The sequence below is a fragment of the Pelodiscus sinensis genome, chromosome 1, assembly GCF_049634645.1.
Source record: "Pelodiscus sinensis isolate JC-2024 chromosome 1, ASM4963464v1, whole genome shotgun sequence".
Classification (NCBI taxonomy): domain Eukaryota; kingdom Metazoa; phylum Chordata; order Testudines; family Trionychidae; genus Pelodiscus; species Pelodiscus sinensis.
Genome location: NC_134711.1, coordinates 208,031,469 through 208,047,129, shown reverse-complemented (window position 1 = coordinate 208,047,129; position 15,661 = coordinate 208,031,469). Strand labels below are relative to the sequence as shown.

Below are 15,661 nucleotides of genomic sequence, written 5' to 3'. Positions count from 1 at the left end.
CATCAATAGGGGAACATATTCTGATTAATGTTGGTCGTAATCTGCAGGGCTCGACAAATCCATTTACCTACTCGCCCGTTGTGAGTAGATTTCAGCCAGTCGCCCTGTTCACCAGCGGTGCGCACATGCACAGTGTGGGTCTGGCGCATGCGCGGTGCAGGGCTGGTGAGTGGATTTCACCGTGGTTTGTCGAGCCCTGCTAATCTGCATATGTGTCTTATGCAGTACGGTACTGTAAATCGCTAATGACATATGCTGATCAGGACTGATGGGAACCAGAACACATTGCCCTATTGATGAGTGATGGATATGTCCTGGGGAGGCAAGAATGGACTACAGCCCACCTACTTAACATCCTGATCCATCCACCCAGTCCTGGCTCTGCTCCCATCCCACTTCTTATCCCACCCAGCATTCCTGCTGGGTAACAGGGTTGGGTGCAGGGGTTTTCAAGCTCCTGTGCCTCCCGCTCCTACACTCCCATTCCCTTGGAGGAGCACCAGTCAAAATGGCACACGCCCCTGTGCTTTAATTCCACTCACTGGCAGGAGCGTCGGGCAGGGAGGACAAAGTGGATGGGGGTGAGAGAAAAGACATTACCAGGCCTTGCTTTTTTCTTGGAGCCTCTGGCCAAAGCATCTATCACTTCTATCCCTCCATTCTCCCTATCATTGCCTACCTCTTGAGGGCCCGCCAAGTGTCCCCTCTTGACTATGCCATTACTGTACCAGCAGGTCACCAATATATATTACCCTTTCCAAGAACACAGCTCCAACACGTACCAGTGACTTGCTGTATAACATTCAAAATATCAGCCCAGTAAAGCAGATGTAATCTAATTAATGGAACAGTCTAAAACAGCAGTAAGCAAGATACATCGTTGCGTTGGAGCGGCAACAAAGTTACTATAATTCCTCTTTACACAATGCTGGATATTCCATATGCTACCATTTTAACAATCACTTGTACACACTAACAGTGGCAACAATATTCCTCATGCTCAACGAAAATAAGTCCTTTTTAAAAAAAGATATATTCATGACAAATTTTTAAAAAATCCTGAAAATTCTACATAAACTTCAGGTAAGGGAGCAAAGGAAGAAAAGAAAGTATGATGACCAACATTTCACATTAACAAAAATAACCATTAGCCACAGCCTAGTCCTGCCACTAGCCTAATTTTGGAATTAAGTAATATTCTTTAATATTTTATTTACAAACTTTAAATTCCTGGTTTGGGTCTCTCAGAATGACAATGCAGTTAGAAGTTCTGTTTGTTTAGTACCCCCAAACAATTATAGACAGTAGCTTGTGGCTTAATCTTAATTACTATGTGATGCTTGCTTATATACTTATCCCCTGAACAGTAATACTTATTGCTACATTAGTTCACAACAAAATAGTACTATTGCTCAGTTTCTTTTCTATTAAGCAAAGTATTAATGGATTGCAGCAAATGGATTAAGTTTACCATTAATAAAATTATAATTGTTTATGTTGATGTGAAAATATTAATGTAATTTGGTGTTCATCTTGGAGTGTATATATAAAAAGTTATCAAACTTGAAGAACAGCTAACATGAATAACAGTTTGTTCATGTTCTGCAGGTTCATCTAACACTAGTCAACTGCTCATTTTTTCCAGTTTAAAAAAAGGTTCCTGAAGATTTTCCTATGAACCTTTCAGAAACCCTTCTATGGACATTTTGTGCTGCCGTTTTGAAGTGACATTTAATGAATATATCAGGTTGAACAATGTATATTCATAACAAAACATTTAGTAACATAACGGGGTCTAGGCATCATTAGAGACTGACACATTGCTTTCACTGTCCTGCATGTTTTATTACAGCATTGCAAAACAGTGAACTGAAAATAGACCTAGATGGGCTTTCTGGCACACTGCCATCCTACATGCTGTATGTAAAAGCTTGCCATTTTAACTTAAGTTGCCTTTCAAGAGTTCTGTAAAGCTTTAAGTTCCTACATTAACTGCTGAACACACTTTTAAATGTTTATATAACTAATTTGTAAGTGCCAGCATCTCTCTTGGTTAAAGTCATGTGCTTTATTTAGTGCAAATTCCTAGTAAGACCAAAGCAAAACAGTACACTAATTTTTTCCCCCGCATTCCACATGCAATTAGAACAATGATGGCACAGGAAAATATTTCTTCAATCAATCAGTTAACAATAATTACATAAATTTGTACTTTAACCACCACAGAGTTTCTGGCACGTCAAAACACAGGAAAACACACATTTATGAAAAATCATGTAAAAACCCTTGCATTTTCCCCCAATGCATTCAAGAAAGATTCACAATAATTGAGCAAGTTATTTTTTTCTAAGAAGCAAGATGACAAATAAAACTAGTCAAGAAGCTTGTAATTAATTTAGCAAAAAAGTGGTTACTGAACTTCCATAACTATTGTTCTTCGAGATGGGCTGCATATGTCCATTCAACTTTAGGTGCGTTTGTGCCCCTATGCACAGTTGCCATAAGATTTTCCCTTAGTAGTACCTGTCAGGGCAGCTTGAATTCCCTCTGCTGCTGTGTGCGTGCCACTGGCATCAGCATAAAAGGGACTGGCTGACCCCAAGCCTCCTTAGTTCCTTCTTTCCAAATACTCTGATGTAGAAGGATAGGACGATGGATCGTGGAATGACAAATGCATTGTATCTCTAAGAACAGTCACGGACTGTAAAATATCACAACCAAATTTGGCTGAATATCTAGAGTACTGGGTGATGGTGTAATAGGAGGAGAAAGTGCACAATGAAGGCCAGGTTACTATTTTACAAGTATCCTGAATAGGGGATCTAAACTAATAATACTATTGAGGATTCTTTCAATTCTTTCCTCCCAGGCCCAAAAGAAAATATACACGATAAAAGATACAGATATAAAAAAATATAGAGGCAGTGTGTCTGTATGTGTGTATGTTGGGGGGGGGGGGGAGGGAGAGAAATGTGGCAAGAGCCAGTACACATGGGTGACAGAGATCCTTTCAGTAAAAGCACAGAATATAAATACCCACCCACTCCTCCAGTGCACAAAATGGGTGAGAGTCCCCATTTGGGCCACATATTTTCTGTTCTTACCTTTACTGCACTTAGTTAAGACTATCCTCTATACCCCTTCCCCATGGCATATCTAAATATAGTAGAAACCTATGGCTTTCAGTTGTGTTGAGAACATTTATATTCTAGAAAATTACTGAGAAACCTGTAGAGAATTTAGTTTCTCCCTTAACCCCACTAAGAACAATATTTTTCTGCCTTTTCTCTATAACGTAACAACTTTGTTAGAACAAGCCCACATTTTCTGAGGGTGAGGAGGGGAAAAAGCAGCAGGCTAGTGACTTAATAGCTTTCCAATTTCAATTTCTGAAGTTCTAAAGGAAAAGGAATGAATTGCTGAACAATGCTCTGAAGGATGCTTCCCATTTTGCTTAAAATCAGCATTTAAATCAGGGGTTGGCAAGATACACCCCACAAGTCAAATCCGGCCCATCAAGCCTTTCAATCTGGCCCACGACCTGCCCTACTGGGACTATGGCATGGAGCAGCCTCAAAGTGGCTGGCTGCTTCATGTGCCTTTCCGCACCACATGCCCCCACCCCCAGAACAATGGGAGCTGAGATATTGTGCTGGGAGTAGGGGCAACACACAAAGCCTCCCTTTTTTTGTGGGATTTTTTTTTAAATGAAGAATTCTCCCCCTCACTCAGAGATTCCATCAAATTATAATCTAAACTGACAAAACATGGGACAGGTTTATGTTCAGACACTTTACATCTTTACTCAGCTTTCTTAATTGAATTTACTGCCTTAGAATCAGATTTTTTTTCTTGGCTTTGGTGGAAAGATGAGGGGAATTATAATTAGATTGTAGCACATAAGTAGAGAACCTTTTAGGTCTGAATTAGGAGACAAAGTGATATGAAAATTTTTCAATAATGAATAGTCTTGAAACACTTTAGAGACTAACAAGCTGCAAGACTATTTGTTATTTGTTAAATTTTTTCAGTTACAGATTAACTCGGCTACACCTCTAACACTGAGAATACCTGCTAACTCTATTTCCTTAAAAACCCAAAACATAGACCTCAGATTCTGTGTCATGGTTATCAATAATTTAGGTTTTATGGTGAGAAAAAATGAGACCTGGATGATGTCTGAACACGTACGCTGACCCAGCTCTGGACAAAGGATTACAGTCTGGACAAACCATTGGTAATTTTTCCAAACATTAATTATCCTCACTTAAAAACATGCACTCAATTCTACTATGAATTTGTCCTATTTCTGCTTCCCTCCACTTACCTTGTTATGTCTCTTTTCACTACATCAGTGGTTCTCAAACATTTTGGCGTATGGCCCACCCCGCTCAATGTAAACCTTTCCACGGACCACCAGACTATCACCCATGACAACAAAGTGGATGTGTAGGAGGGGTCTGGCTGGGTGGTAGGATGTAGGAGCGGTCTGAAGATGGGGATAGATAGGAAGGTAGGATGCAGGAGTGTGATATCAGCAGAAAGGGGGTACACAGCAGTGTGGGTGGAGGGTCTGGGCTTAGAGGCACTTACCTGGTTCCACACCACCCATTGGCCAGGACTGTGGTCAATAGGAGCAGTGGGGAAAGTCTTCAAGCGAGTGGCTTCCTGTGCTGCCATTCCCCAATCGGAGGAAGGGGAATGGCAGTATGCGGAGCTTCTTCCTGTCCCTCAGAAGCCAGATCTGGCCCACAAGGCTTGCCCCTGCAGCAGGAAGCCAGTGCTGAGGCTTTAACCTCATTTCAGTGTGTGTGGAGGGTTGGAGTGCCAGTACAGACTAGCTCAACGGTTCTCAAACTTCACTTAACCATGACCCCTTCTGACAACAAAAATTAATACAGGACCCCCGAGCCTTACCGCCCGAGGTGAGAGTGGAAGGGGGGAAAAGTTGAAGGGTGTTAGCTTTGACCCTGGGTGGTGGACTCAGGTTTTAGTCCCAGGGCCCAGCAAGTCTAACAGCAGCCTTAGTGAGCCCATTAAAATGGAGATGCAAGCAATCTACTTTGGGGCAGGGATGTTAGCAAATATTTATTTTTGTAAATGTGTAACTGCAGAATTTTTCAGTGGTTACATGCTTATATGCAGGGAGGCTAGTTGAAGCCAGTGCTTAGGGAAATCTGGGTTTTAAGCCAGCTCCCTGCTACCACCAGCTCCCACCTCCCCCTCACGTTCCCCCCGCCCATTGCCTCTGATACCGGGGCAACAAGTGTATGTAGTTGATAGGATTAACTGGCGAGCAAAGGCTTATCAGTTAACTGTGTACACAACATGCTAACATCCCTATTTTGGGGTCCCAACCCAGTTTCAGAACCACTGGACTAGATGATATGGTTGTCCCTTCTGGTTGTAAATTCTTACTAGAAACTATTCCACTGGATGACTCCGTATTTTAAAATTCGTATTCTGAAATCTGTCAGTTAACAGTTTTTAAAATCCAGTTGACACAGGCTCCATTTAATTTTGAAAAGTGCTAAGTTTTTCAATTATAATGTTATATTTTCGCAGATCCAATATCCATTTCCATGTAAACAGGAACTAGAAACCAGATAATAAGACTGAGCTCCTCTGTTGCTGTGGTTTCCAACAAAAACAAAAAAGGATATAAAATCTACAAATAAGACTGGCATGTGAAATTATTTGATAAGAACTGTCAACTTTCTAGCAGAATAAAAGATAAAAAGACCGGTTCTAAAGTGAAAATATTTATTTTATAACTAAATCCAAAGTTATCTATTTCCCTACTGTTAGAAATTTACCTTCTCCCCATAGAATGTACTAGTTCCTACCACCGAGAGCAATTTGTGATTGTAATGTATATTGCCTGTCCACATTCTGTTTTTTATAAAAGTAACATTACTACAAACAGTTGAGCAGGAAGGCTTAGTTTGTGTTTGGGAGTGTAACCTGTGCAACCACAAAGGGCAGAAACTCTTTGTACAGGAAAGCTTATATTCTGTTAAAGGTAAGAGAAAAGTTTTACTCACTGGGGTACATGGACTTTTTCAAGTCTTGTGAGTATTCATCAACAGAAAAGATATGAATGAAAAGAGGAGCACTATTTCCCTGGAAAGTTACTTAGACTTCTTGTAGACACTGCTGGAAGTTTCCTCTGCCTATTTATTGTAACCCCATTATGTATTTACCAATTACAGTCAACTGGACTTTATACTATATCGGGTAAACTTCAGTGACATACTTAAAATATACTATATGAAATTTCTTATGTTAGTAGAAAAGTAACAATACGAGGAACATTTTCAACATTATTTAGCATATTTAAAGTGTCTTTCAAATAAGTTATATAAGGATAATCATATTCTGGTACCCCACTGTTAAGGACAGTGATCCAACATGATGATATCAAGTGATTTTAGAAGGATGACTCAGTGTTGGCACAACTCCCTGACTTGTACATAATTTCCTTTTCCTCCCCTCCCTTAAGCCAGGAAGTCAACTAAATGTATTTACTTTCTGTAACTTGCTATCAAAGTCAGGACAAATCATTTCATTGCTATCTAGAAAAACTAAAATATCCCTATAAACAAAACTGTAAAAACAAACAAGCTATAAAAAATGCAAATCAGTCATCTTTGTATCGCATATTCCAGAGCTTAAAAATGTTTTCCACATTAAATACAAAAATGCAAGCCTGTATAATGTGGTAACAATGTTACATGTTTTTAAAATAGCAACCTCAGTCTATTTAGTTCATTAAATAAAAAAAATTGCCTTTCAAAATATTTTAATAGCTTAAGAACATTTCACAGCTTCTGAAGTTTTAGAAAAATGTGAGGTGCAGCATGGCATAAAGCGTCTGCCTAGTTTAAAATGATATTGTTAACTGAACTTTCGCCTAAAATTTGAATTCTGTAAAAAAAAAGTAAAATGACTAAATTGTTTAGTTTATCCTGTAACTTCACTGATAACAGCTGCTTCTGTAGTGAACAGTCCCTTGCAATGTTTGAAATGTCAATACTGTAGTACTTAAGAATTGAAAGGAAAATTGATCATAAAGAGAAGTAACAGACAGAATATCAGTTCAAAGGTATTATATATGCCCCCAGCACAAAGGTACCTGAGAGAAGCAAACAAGCAGAATGTAGATTTCCTTCAACTTTAATAATCAATTATAAGTGAAGTTATTTATTTAGAATTATTTAAGTTTGTTCTTCTTTAAAATATGGAAAGGGAGGTAGCTTTTAAAAGCTTTTAAAATATTAGGCACAGTCAATGTCAAATGACACCAAAATAATTGATGTGTTACTACAGATATGGCTTTATGGTTTTACCTGAAAGCAAGGTTTTCCATGCATTTTGAAAAAAAGAGTTTAAAAAAAATTATTTTACTTACCAGTGTGCATTGGTAGCCAAAGAAATAGTTTATATTCTAATTCTTCTCTTTGGGTATCCTGTTTGCATTCCCCTCCTGGTGTCTCAATCATTATGCTGGCTTTGATTTGAAATTACTGAAGGAGCTGGGCTTCAAGCTGCTACGTCTATGTGTTTATACGGCGCCAGCCAGCATGATGCTTTGCCCAGTGTCTTAGCTACTGGTTCACTGGCTTCAGCAGGGTAGAAGTTCAGGATTCTTCATTACACTGAACTCCACCCACTTCTTTTACATCGCTGTAGGCCAGAAAAGGCAGTCCTCCTGCTCCATGTCAACCTAGTGATGAGTAGGCATATCAACCTGTAGTTGACTAATTGATTAACTGATAAGCCTGGGCTTATCAATTAATCTTGACGACTACACACACTCTCCCCTCTTTCTACCTCTGTATCACCCCAGAAGCAGCAGATCCACCTGCCTTAAAAGCCGGTTCCCCCCAGCACCAGCTCTTCAGTGTCACCTCCCCTGCCTGTGCTGCTGCTCCCTCCCATCAGAGGCAGCAGCATGGGTGGAGGGACAGGGGAGGCTGCTGTGAAGCAGCCTCCACCTATGGGGGTCCCCGAGCGCCTTATGGACAGAGGCTGCTCTGCATCCAATGGGTTTAAGTGTATGATGGGTTCAAGGTTGGGGGCTGCAGGAGTGTTATGACGCTGTGGCCAGATGAGGTCTTGGCCCCAATTGGGGGCTTGCTGGCCAGGCTTCATTTTTAAATCAAGAAAATTATTATATTTTTGGGTCGAGGGAGAAGCAAAAAACCAAAAAACAACCCCCCCCCCCCCACACACACACACAACCCTCACTGATGAGACCCCCAACTGAAACACCTCACTGGTGCTTCAGTGCTGAAATAAGGCTGTTGTGCCACAGCAGGCCGCCTGCTGCCGGGGGGGGGGGGGGCGGGGGGTGTCAGTAGTAGCTCCAGAAGAGCCATATCTGGCTCGTGAGCCATAGGTTGCAACTCCTGTACTAGACCATGGATGTTCATATAGGAAAAAAAAAATCTTGGGGTGCAACTTGCATTTCCTACTGATTTCAATGCAAAATTCACAAGCTTTGATCCCATTCTTTCAGAGCACTTTCATGATGGCAGTTAAAGTTCTTCTATTAAAAAGAAACTCATCTGCTAATGAGGTTAGAAAAAAAAATTCTTGCACATGTGCAGCACCCAATTTTTCCACCTACAGAAAGGGAAGTAATACTAACCCAATGACCGAACAATATTTTATGTAGAGTCTATTGATACTGACAATACACACAAACATTTTCTATTGTTATTAATTTGGTAAACTATTTAGAGGTATACTAAAATTTAACCTGCATAAGCAACAGTATATATACACACACACAATGGTTTGGTCAAATGAATCATATTACAAATTCCTCTACTGAACATTTCAAATCCACCGGAACTTTAAATATATAGCAATGCCATTTAAAAAAAAAAAAAAAGCAAATCAACCTTTAAAAAAATTGTCAGACAGGTAACTTGTAAATACTATAATGCATCCACCCTTTTTAGCAGAATCTCCCAAAAGAAGTCAAATAAAAACTAGGTAAGAACCTTTTTGCCATCTGAAAATTAACAATAAGCTTAATCTAGTTTTGTTTTACATATACACTGAAGTGTTACTTATGGATTAACTGTTTCAATTACAGTAGGCAAAATTATGGTTCAGTTTTCAGTGTAAAGTATTATTGAAAAGTTTAACCCAATATTGGGTCAATTTTCTATTTATTAATTCCATGAAATTTTGCATGTTAATTTAAAAAAAATTAAAAATACCAGCATCTTAAGACACAAGCAATTCTTTAAACTGAACAATTTTTGGACTCACTAGTGGAAAGTTAGGAAATATGAAAATTCATTTTTGACCTTCAGAAATTTTAAATGCTAAGTTACTGTTTGTATTTACATATGAATATTGCATACATCTCTCCTTCACAAAATTTTCTAGTGATAAAGAACAATTGTGTGCTTAGAAGTTTCCTTTAAACTATGTAAAAAAAAAAAATCAAAATGGTATAATTTGTTGAAAATTGCTATTATTGGTACCATTTAAATTGAGTTAGGCATATAATCTGCCTAAGCAGAAGTATCAATTTTCCTAATAAGCGCTTGGCTACCAGCTTCTTAATATTTAAAAGGCAAAAACTTAATATTATTTATAAAAAAAAATTTGTGTGTTATAATTCAAGACATGTTAAGCTGCATTTGTATATTTTTTATATATTTGAAAGTGCAAAGTTTAAAACAAACCTGGAATTTGACTCAGAAAACTGTACAGTAAGTAAAAACTGTAGAGTTAAGTAAAATATTTTCTTCAAGAAATGCTCTGTAAATATGAATTTAACAGAAATTTATGTATTCAGTTCATTTTTTTAAATGTAGTGAAAACCATCATGAATATAGAGATATCAGAAGTTTACTAGTTCATACATAGATGTATTTCACACAGCAGCAAATATCACATGCCACCTTAAAAATTATCAGTTTAACTTCAGGTTGTAAAAATTCTAAACTTCTATTTAATTCTTTTAAATCGGGAACCAAACTTACCCGAATAGAGCGAATACGTAGAGCCAGAAACTTAAACATGGCTAAGAAACCATGATGTTTAAATGTTCTGAGTGATCCTGTGTTTAACAGGGAAGACCAAACCCTAATGTTCTTGCTGCTACTAGCTGTTCCGGCAATTAGAAAATTTCCTGTCAGGCAAGTCAAACACTGTTAGAAAAACGAAGTCTGATTACAGGGATGGTGGGGGAAATAAGAAAAAGCTGGAAGGCAATAGTACTCATGTAGCTAATAGCATAGGAGATCAGCACAGGAAGCCTTGGCAGACTGATAGCAACATGCTGTTGCAAAAGTTATTTATTCCTGGTTCTCCCTCTCCCCAAAAAGATGAAATCTATCTACAAAAAATAAAATTATAAACACAATTAAATAAAACAGGAATACTAATTTATTGTGGGATATTTGTGTTTTATGAGGTTTTTGTCTGAAAAGTGAATTAAGGACTATTTTAAAAGTACAGTAAGTAACTTTTAGCTTCTTTTCAAAGGGAATGCAATGTGCTTATATGGTTTACTTGTATTCATCTACTAATGCATGCAAAAGGTTGAGGAAGAAAATTCACCCAGCGGAGGAGGGCCAAATGCAAGGCCCTCTGCACAATGTAAGTGCTGCGTAGGTGCTGCACAGCCACGTGCTGGATCCTGTTGACTGTACATGTTGCAGAAAAAGTCTTGGTACCAACAAAATACGGAGGACAACAAAATATGGGGTCAGACGATGGATGGGGCTATATGTGCTCATTTATTTTAATCTAATGACCCAGCAGAATTTGTTGGCTTATCCACAAACATTATCCTTTAAAAAGAGTATCATGAAGTTTTTACCTATTTAGCCAGTTTAAAATATTTTGTAAAACGTCAAGCCTTTTTATGAAAGAAAGATTTCAATCTACCTTTACCCAATAGCTAATGACAAAACATGAGAGCTTTAAACTCCATTTAAATGTGTCCAGTACTTAAAGTACTATTGATCTGATGTGAGAATACAAATATAATTATGTCTATTAAAATATTTTTAGTACCACAGTCAATAATATATTAGTGGGATGTATTTAACATGGTGCTATGTTAGAGCTGCAGCTTCCTCAGAGAAAGAATTCAAAACTTCAAGATTAAATTATTTATCCCAAGACACTTGCAAACGTTTACCTACGGAAAGCTCAGAGATGATCAGATTTGGAGAACTGATATCCTAGCAAATAAAGTCTTTGTGCTACTTCTTTTGCAAATGATAAAATCCCTTCCTCTTTTGCCCATGATTCTAAAATAATCACCCATACACCAGTCATCTTGCACCTTGGATCACTGCAACATCATCTGTAGTCTTCAATTCCCAGATCATTTGCTCTTAGACGAAGCACAGCTGATAACATTCAATCAACCACTCAGATCACCATGTTATGTTACTCTTCAAATCTCTCCACTAGGTCCATCCCGACTACTGTACCAACTTCCAATTTCTTGCCTTTGCCTTCTAAGCCCTGCACAGTTGCATCCTCACCAACATCAAATTATGCTCTGAACTATGTTTTGACTTCACATACCACAATCCTTTATCAGAAAGATGAGTCTCAGTAGTCGATAGGCACAATTAGACTGGGGATCAGGCACCTCTACAAACTTATGTTGTTGAAGCCTTCCTCAAAACATATACAAAATGAATGAATTCAGTTTTCATTCCCAGCCCTACCTGAAGTTTTATAAAAAAGCCCACCACCTTTTTTCTTTCCCTCACACGTTCCGCTTCCAATTCAATGTCCCTCAGTTTCCACATCTATTCAATAACGCTTCCACACTTCTGTAACTGTGCTTGAGTTATGATAGACCAGTGCATAACTAGAGAGCTAGCAAAACATGAAATAGTACAAAGAGCAACATTTGATTCCCATTCTATTCATATACATATAAGCTAAACTACAAATACATACTAAAGGAAGTCATAAAGTTACCACATCAGAATTTTTTCTACATATTTCATAGGATTAAGATGTTTATGGTATACTTTTCTCACCTGCATCTGCTAAAAAGAATGGTTACTTACCCTGCAATATCTTTGAGGTATTGCAGTTAGTAAGGAGTACACTGTAGCTGTAAATTCACCTTATGAGCACAAGATTGGATTTTTTGCAAAAGCACTGTCTGTTGGGGGCCATACATGCAGTGTAAGAGCAGGAAGGGTGGAAAAGCTGCAAGACTCTCTTGCAATTCAAAGCCTGTGGTAACTGAAGACCCTGAAAAGCAGCGATCAAAAATGGGTGTTAGGATCAGGTCTTTGTCTAACTTGCTCTTAAAGTCTCCAATGATGGAGATTCCATAACCTCCATTGGTAATTTATTCCAGTAACTACAACAGCTATAGCTAAGGCACAGTGCCTGATAAAAGTAAGTTATTCCACATTGTGTCTGAAGCAGGACAGAAGAAGTCACTTGAACTTTGATTGAGCAAGCACCGATGCCCTGTGAGACCCTATCAGGATCAATCTCTGTGCTCTGAAACCATGCCAAATGACGTCTAGTAAGACTAAATGTAGCATCTCAAATCTCAGGGCACATTTTCATCAGGACAAGATGACTCCTTGGCTTCAGTGGTTCTTGCGTCTGACCTCAGAGCATTCAGCATCACCCTGTTCACTCTGTAACCTTCTCACAATGAATCCATCTGGCAGGGACAACTAGGCAAGTCTTACACACCCCAAATGAGCCGTGAACCCCAACTTTTGCAGTGACTCAACCAGTATTGTACAATTGTTCTCCAACAATTTCTGCTGATTCTTGCAGAAGAAAAGGCCCAGACATCAAATGCCAATACACATGTAGCCCAAGGTCCAGTGTGTTTCAGCAGCAGCCCTGGGAACTACAAGTTGTGGACTACAAACTGCAGCATGTTGGGAGAACTTCCTGGTTCCTTCCAGGATGTGCCCTCTGCCCCCAGCAGGGTCTCAGCAAGGACTGTGCTAGAAGCAGCACACAGGCTGCATGCTGAGAGAAGGGGCTGCTGAACTGTTTTCCTGTTCTATGTTTTTTACAGAATAAAGCCTGTTCCTGGTGATTTGTTGGAGTGGGTCTGGTCTGAGGTGCACTCACACATACACAACGCAGAGCACACCAAGCAGCCTCAGGCCTAGCCCTCCCCCCACAGTGGTGTAAGAAGTCACAAGCTTCCCCTATGCTGAATAACCTCACACTGGGCTAGCCTACAGGAGGGGTTACACACAGATGGCCAACCATTCTCTGTGCCCAAGCAGTCCATCACACCTGCTCCCTGTGGGCCTCAGCAATGATCACACATCCTTGCCTTACCACATAGATACCTGAGTAGCATGGAAGAAACTGAGGCACACACACAGTATTCATACAAAAAACTAAATGTATTCCCACTTTGTGTCAGATCCATTTTGAAATTATTTGTGAGGAGATAGTTTGGGTTTCTGAATTCCCCAGTTTAGCCAGAAAGAGACAGTTTTGCCTTTAAAATGAAATACCCTGTGTACATCCTCCTTTCATTGTTAAATGGGGCTTACCTGAATAATTTATTTGGGATTCTGATCTCATTTGGGGGTTGTTTCCCTGGAAGCTGGGCCCAAAACTGCATTCTTGTCAGCCCTGAAGAGTTTCAGTGTCTGTATTGCTCTTCAGGGAGGCATGATCTCAATTCCATGCCTTGGCTAGGGGAGATCAGGAGATCTGGTCCAAGTGGACAGGGTGGTGAGAACCACCAGAGAGCAAGGAGGCAAGTGTCAGTGCTTTATCAGCATACCGGGAAGCAACCCCGAGTGATCTTCTGTGACCGCACCCTATCACAAATAATTTATTGGTTAAAGACCATAGAGCTAGCAGTCCGCAAGGCGTTTAACCATGTAACCAATTTCAATCGGTTTTAAGTAAGTGAGTTTTAATTTTTATATCTTTAGCAGACACTGCCGACTAAAATCTCTAATACCCATCCTACAGAGGAGCACCTATAGGGACAAGAACTTGAAGAAGAGCTAACTTTTCTTATTATTTCTAATAAGCAGGAGATTAGATCAAAGTCATAGTGTACTATCTAATACATATTTGTGAGAAGATGAGTAAGCCTTAGTTTAAAAAAAATTACCATATATACTTAAACATAAGCCCATTTGTTCATAAGGTGACCGATCCTCCACAACTTACAGACAAAAACATGTTAAAAAGTCAATGACTCATTTATAAGCCGACTTATACAAAATTCTGGTCCCAGCTCCTTAACATCAGCCTGTGCTGAGGAATGTGCTGGCTGTAGTCATAATGCCTCTAAGCTCCCATTGGCTGCTGTTAGCTCCAATAGGCTGGGAATAGCAGAAAGACTACGTGCCTGCAGCCAGCATGTGCCTCAGACTCTGCAAGCAAACGAATCTCCTGGTGCACCAGCAGCTTACCCTAACAGACTAGAAGGCAAAGTATGCAGACCTCTGTTATAGATGCAGTTCAGAACTCACTTCTTAAAAAAGCGCTAAGATTTAATTTTTTATTTAAATTGTATCCACATGAAATTTGACCCCTCAACTTCACAAAACGCTAGACCTTACAAAACAATTAAAAAAAAAAAAACAATGAACAATAATACTATGGCACTGGTGTCAGTTAGGGATGTAAGCAACTAACCGACTATTCGATAAGCAAAAGCTTTTCGCATAATTGACATACTAGTTGACTAGATGATTTAGATGAGGAGGTGGTGTTGGGGGAGCCGGCTTAAAAGCTGGTTTCCCTCAGCTCTGTGGGAGGGAGCAGGGGTGCAGAGGCAGCATTCCAACTTTGAAATGTACATTTGTATTTCAAAGCTTGAAGTACTGTGTGGAGCCCCGCTGACCCCGGACTCCATGCAAGCACTTCCGCTTTGAAATGTACAAAAGCCCCAGAGGGACTCCCCACTGGCCCCGGGCTCCATATGGCATTTCAAAGGTGTAATGCCGCCACGGCGGTCTTGCTCCCTCCCATGGAGCTCAGAGGAACCAGCTTTTAAGCCGGCTCCTTCCAGCAGCCTCTCTCTCTTCCCTTCCCTTGCTGCCTCTTTCTGATATGAAGAAGTGGGCTGTGCCCATGAAAGCTGATGATACCATCTACATGTTTTGTTTGTCTTTAAAGTGCTACTAGACTATTCACTGTTTTTTAAGTTTTTCCTATATGGTCTGTAAAACCACTGAGGAAAGCCAATAGCTTGCCATGGGACACTTTGCTTACCTGTATGGGTGATCACAGATTCCTCAGTCTAAATGGGGGGGAAAATGTATCCCCTCACTACTGCCAAAGGCCACCTAATCTCAAATGCCACATTTGTGCCCTTTCCAGCTATCAGAGTCACTGGTTTTCCCCAGACTTTCACAAGATACAGCTTCATACCGTCCATAGAGAAATACCGTATCACTAAAAATATCAGGAATATTGTACAACAAGCTGAATTTATTTCAGCACTAAACACAAGGAATACTGTATTGAACCAGTGGATTAATACAGAAGAGAGCTTTTCCCGAAAAATATAGGTTCATGATATACAATTTAGGTGTAATGAACAAAGGAGTACACTACAAGGGTTATAGCAAGCCCTTAGTCTTTGAGAGACTTATAACAATATATCACAAAACAATTATCCTTGCTTATATTTGCAATTTTTTAC

At 39.5% G+C, this 15,661-nt stretch overlaps 1 protein-coding gene and 2 long non-coding RNA genes across 4 annotated transcripts in view; 1 reads left to right on the top strand and 2 right to left on the bottom strand.

Moving 5' to 3' along the window:
- RPS6KA3 (ribosomal protein S6 kinase A3) overlaps positions 1 to 15,661 on the bottom strand; it is a 131,639-nt gene that overhangs the window by 98,907 nt on the left and 17,071 nt on the right. The gene's annotated exons all lie outside the window — the stretch shown is intronic.
- On the bottom strand, positions 1,791 to 15,659 carry LOC142823092 (uncharacterized). Its single transcript, XR_012898434.1, has 2 exons — positions 10,008 to 15,659; positions 1,791 to 7,726 (listed from the first exon to the last, which is right to left on the bottom strand). It is a non-coding gene; the product is annotated as an uncharacterized LOC142823092 (long non-coding RNA).
- The window catches only part of LOC142823089 (uncharacterized), a 35,970-nt gene continuing 34,650 nt past the window's right edge, over positions 14,342 to 15,661 (top strand). Inside the window, exon 1 of the long non-coding RNA XR_012898433.1 lies at positions 14,342 to 14,444. This is a non-coding gene — a long non-coding RNA (uncharacterized LOC142823089). The remainder of the gene's footprint in view (positions 14,445 to 15,661) is intronic.